At 46.6% G+C, this 5450-nt stretch overlaps 1 non-coding gene across 1 annotated transcript; it reads left to right on the forward strand.

Moving 5' to 3' along the window:
- Window positions 1–543: 543 nt before the first annotated feature.
- Trnap-cgg (transfer RNA proline (anticodon CGG)) lies at window positions 544–616 on the forward strand. Its single transcript has one exon. It is a non-coding gene; the product is annotated as a tRNA-Pro (tRNA).
- Window positions 617–5450: the final 4834 nt, after the last annotated feature.

Here is a 5450-nt window from a genome sequence, read left to right on the forward strand (position 1 = left end):
GTTCCACACTCGCCGCCATGGCTGCGAATGGCGCTGACTAACACTCCAAGGTTTAATGCACATATATACCCCATAAAGTGGACGGGAGGATGACCGCCGCCGTAGCTCAGTGGTAGAGCATCGGACGCGTTATTCGAAGGTCGCAGGTTCGGTCCCTGCCGGCGGCAAGTTATCTTTTCGTCCACTTTACTTTCTTCACATTTATATTCTAAATACTACAGATAACACCCCCTATACTTTCCTTGGCGTTATTGTCTGTTAGTTCTCATTAATATTGTGTCTAACAAACAAACGAGCCCTTAAGAGTCATCTTCTTTCCTTCATTCACAGCGAGGGTCTCGTTCTGGCAGACTTGATGCCTTCAGGTAGTATGCGAGGGATTATTGGTCAGCTGCCAGCTCGTAAAAAGATCACGTGCTACGTGACGCCAGAAAGGCAGAAAAAGAGTGTTCCACACTCGCCGCCATGGCTGCGAATGGCGCTGACTAACACTCCAAGGTTTAATGCACATATATACCCCATAAAGTGGACGGTAGGATGACCGCCGCCGTAGCTCAGTGGTAGAGCATCGGACGCGGTTATTCGAAGGTCGCAGGTTCGGTCCCTGCCGGCGGCAAGTTATCTTTTCGTCCACTTTACTTTCTTCACATTTATATTCTAAATACTACAGATAACACCCCCTATACTTTCCTTGGCGTTATTGTCTGTTAGTTCTCATTAATATTGTGTCTAACAAACAAAACGAGCCCTTAAGAGTCATCTTCTTTCCTTCATTCACAGCGAGGGTCTCGTTCTGGCAGACTTGATGCCTTCAGGTAGTATGCGAGGGATTATTGGTCAGCTGCCAGCTCGTAAAAAGATCACGTGCTACGTGACGCCAGAAAGGCAGAAAAAGAGTGTTCCACACTCGCCGCCATGGCTGCGAATGACGCTGACTAACACTCCAAGGTTTAATGCACATATATACCCCATAAAGTGGACGGGAGGATGACCGCCGCCGTAGCTCAGTGGTAGAGCATCGGACGCGTTATTCGAAGGTCGCAGGTTCGGTCCCTGCCGGCGGCAAGTTATCTTTTCATCCACTTTACTTTCTTCACATTTATATTCTAAATACTACAGATAACACCCCCTATACTTTCCTTGGCGTTATTGTCTGTTAGTTCTCATTAATATTGTGTCTAACAAACAAAACGAGCCCTTAAGAGTCATCTTCTTTCCTTCATTCACAGCGAGGGTCTCGTTCTGGCAGACTTGATGCCTTCAGGTAGTATGCGAGGGATTATTGGTCAGCTGCCAGCTCGTAAAAAGATCACGTGCTACGTGACGCCAGAAAGGCAGAAAAAGAGTGTTCCACACTCGCCGCCATGGCTGCGAATGGCGCTGACTAACACTCCAAGGTTTAATGCACATATATACCCCATAAAGTGGACGGGAGGATGACCGCCGCCGTAGCTCAGTGGTAGAGCATCGGACGCGTTATTCGAAGGTCGCAGGTTCGGTCCCCTGCCGGCGGCAAGTTATCTTTTCGTCCACTTTACTTTCTTCACATTTATATTCTAAATACTACAGATAACACCCCTATACTTTCCTTGGCGTTATTGTCTGTTAGTTCTCATTAATATTGTGTCTAACAAACAAACGAGCCCTTAAGAGTCATCTTCTTTCCTTCATTCACAGCGAGGGTCTCGTTCTGGCAGACTTGATGCCTTCAGGTAGTATGCGAGGGATTATTGGTCAGCTGCCAGCTCGTAAAAAGATCACGTGCTACGTGACGCCAGAAAGGCAGAAAAAGAGTGTTCCACACTCGCCGCCATGGCTGCGAATGGCGCTGACTAACACTCCAAGGTTTAATGCACATATATACCCCATAAAGTGGACGGGAGGATGACCGCCGCCGTAGCTCAGTGGTAGAGCATCGGACGCGTTATTCGAAGGTCGCAGGTTCGGTCCCTGCCGGCGGCAAGTTATCTTTTCGTCCACTTTATTTTCTTCACATTTATATTCTAAATACTACAGATAACACCCCCTATACTTTCCTTGGCGTTATTGTCTGTTAGTTCTCATTAATATTGTGTCTAACAAACAAAACGAGCCCTTAAGAGTCATCTTCTTTCCTTCATTCACAGCGAGGGTCTCGTTCTGGCAGACTTGATGCCTTCAGGTAGTATGCGAGGGATTATTGGTCAGCTGCCAGCTCGTAAAAAGATCACGTGCTACGTGACGCCAGAAAGGCAGAAAAAGAGTGTTGCACACTCGCCGCCATGGCTGCGAATGGCGCTGACTAACACTCCAAGGTTTAATGCACATATATACCCCATAAAGTGGACGGGAGGATGACCGCCGCCGTAGCTCAGTGGTAGAGCATCGGACGCGTTATTCGAAGGTCGCAGGTTCGGTCCCTGCCGGCGGCAAGTTATCTTTTCGTCCACTTTACTTTCTTCACATTTATATTCTAAATACTACAGATAACACCCCCTATACTTTCCTTGGCGTTATTGTCTGTTAGTTCTCATTAATATTGTGTCTAACAAACAAAACGAGCCCTTAAGAGTCATCTTCTTTCCTTAATTCTACTGTGAGAGCTTCACAGACGCCCGCATACAGCTTTTCTATGGTAAGGTACAACATAAGCCAGCTCATTTACCTCTTTTCCCAAACCACACATTCTAGACACTGATTTGAATCGCTCCCACGACAAAAGCAGTTCCATAGATGAGTAGATATTTTTTATACTGCAGCCCACAATAGGGCTATGGCGTATGAAAATAAACAAGTAAACAAACAAACAAATAAACAGCATTCTTAATAGCAGCGCTGTGCTAGCACCAAGTTTAAGCTCCGCGCGACAATGCACTGTCTGCGAAATCGGCTTCCTGTGGCCTTCACAGTAGCACGAACACAGAACGACCCTCTTCTTCCTCTTCCAAGCATATCCGGTCGAGCACTTCCTTCCGATTTTATGAATATTCTGAACATATCTTCTAAAAGAAATGATGGTTCTGGTACAAGTTAAGAGTTATATTGGATACATTTTACATGGTGGCATAACTTTACTCAATATGAGGGCCAAGAAACTCTCAAGAGAGTTTTGGCGAATAATTGATTGAGTTCATTGCAATATTTTGAGCAGCTGGGATTGTTGCATCACCTGGCGGAGATCTCTACCAGCCGCTCCTTTGTACGTGGGCTCTGAGGTCCGTTTGGGCAGCGCGCGAGACACAATGTAAACAGAAGGAGTACGCAAGGGCTCTGAGAATTGCAGCTCAAAAAACACACGGACGCAACGAAAACGACAAGGACGAGGACTGAACATGCGAATAATTTTATTGCAAAAAAATACACACACATATATATTTGCCGTACAATAAAGACATCATCGACTACACATGCGTAAGTACGCTGTGTCCTAATCTGAGAGTTGTAAGGATGGCAGGCTTATAGATCCCTTCTTGAGATAGGAAATGCGTTCTGCTTCTACGATTTCTCGAGTAATGAGTGTTCTTGCTCTTCTTATGGAAAGGAGTGTTTTATGTGGGATGACCAATATGGCAAGTTTTATACAATGGCTAACCAGGAAACCTTCAAAGTCTTTTCGTTTGCGTAGACGTTTCACTCAGGTTCTTGACAGGCTCCATCACACTATCGTTCACGCATCTTTCAGTTTGGCCAGTATGCACTTTTCCGCACTTTAAGGGAATTTCGTACGTCATTCCTTCTGCGTATCCAGCAAATGGCCACGTGTGTTTTATGCCGCAGACCTGCTGCATTCTTTCCTCCGGCTCAGCATTTTGCAGAGCTTAGACAGCCTGTGCAGTGCCCTGAATATGACTCGCCCCATACCGGTGGGTCAACATTTCCAGGTTGCGTGAAAGCTTGTGCCACGCATAGAAAGAGAGAGAGAAAGCATAATAAAACGAGAAAAAAGGGGAATAGCCAACCAGAATAAGTTGCCACAGCTACCTTCTGTCTGAAAGATGCGCTGGCTTCACACATTTAAGGATGACTGCGGATTTTCTCGAGTAGGCTCTCTGCGACCGAAATGTGGAGCCGCCCAGTGTTGAGCAGTCTTTCAGCGTGAAACTAGGACTTCTCAAATGTCTTCGTGTGCATGCGTGTGCTTCTCTGTGCCTGCGTCTCTCACTGTGTGTGTGTGTGTGCGTGTGTGTGTGTGCGTGTGTGTGTGTGTGTGTGTGTGGCGCTGTTCCAAATTATGTACCGAAAAACCCAACTCGCCCCTTATATGCACTAAGGCAGACGATTGCCGACGTGCAAGTGCCACTACCAGGCACATTAGAGAATGATTAGGGTCGCCTCCACATTCTTTGTTTTTTGTGTGAGGAAATTTCGTTCATAAGAAATTATCTGAAGGCAGAAAGCTCAGGTTGTTCACGGCCTGACAAAAGGAGCCGCGACTGCCCCCTTATTCGTCTCGCGAACCTGGTCGTGTTCACTCAATCGAAATGCACAAGAATGCGTGGAGTAATCAATGTTGTTAAGGTAAGCCTTGTCATTCCGAACAAGAAATAAACACATTTCGATTTTTTTTTTTATTTTAGCCTGCCGTGAGTCCCTGAGCATGATAAAAAAAGACGAAAAGCTGCACGACAATAACGTGTTCAAAACGCCATTAAGGAAAAAATTGTTTCACAGTAATACATTGTTGCCCTCTCAAGACGTATTTTTGACAAACAATAGACTAAAGAGAACGTTTTCACGGATAATGGCATAATCATGTCGAATCATCGTTTTGGTAGGTCAGACGTTAGCGATATACTTCAGTAAAGCTCTCATGGTTTGTTAGTGCGATTACTGCGGGTGCGTTTGTTGAGATGTATGAGAAGCCATACATGCTTTGGCTTCCGCAGCTGTTCCTGATCTACAGACCTCTGCATCAGTGGCCTCTATTGGCAGTTTAACCTTTTAATGAGTTCATTGATAATCGCCTTTGAAAATAATTTTTAAATGCAGAGCATTTCTTAGTCGCACCTGCGGCGTCGCCGGCGCCGTCCACACACCCACTGCGCATGCTCGTCTCGTGCCAGCAGCAAGCCTCTCCTCTCCCTCATCTCCCTCCTCTCCTTCTCCTTCCGTCCTCTCCCTCGAACGTGGGCGGTGTGTATATAAGCGGCGGAGCGCGCGTTCGCAATTCAGTCAAGGGCGTCTTTACTTGGCTTTCGCTTGACTTGACGCTTTGCTTGACACGAGTAGATGCGATGGAAGCAACAGTACCTTCAATCAGCGTCCCACCACTCGTTGAAGGCAACGTTACTCCACCCTCAACGTCGTCGGCGTCAACAACAGCAATCAACGCAGAAGACAAGGCTGTGAAGAGACGGGCATACGACGCTGAACGCAAGCGTTTGAAGCGAGCAGCGGACCCGGAACTTCGTGCACGCTCGAGCCGTTCAAGTCGTACTTGTTTTGCGCATCGTGTAACAATTAAGCATCCC

The sequence above is a fragment of the Rhipicephalus sanguineus genome, chromosome 10, assembly GCF_013339695.2.
Source record: "Rhipicephalus sanguineus isolate Rsan-2018 chromosome 10, BIME_Rsan_1.4, whole genome shotgun sequence".
Classification (NCBI taxonomy): Eukaryota; Metazoa; Arthropoda; class Arachnida; order Ixodida; family Ixodidae; genus Rhipicephalus; species Rhipicephalus sanguineus.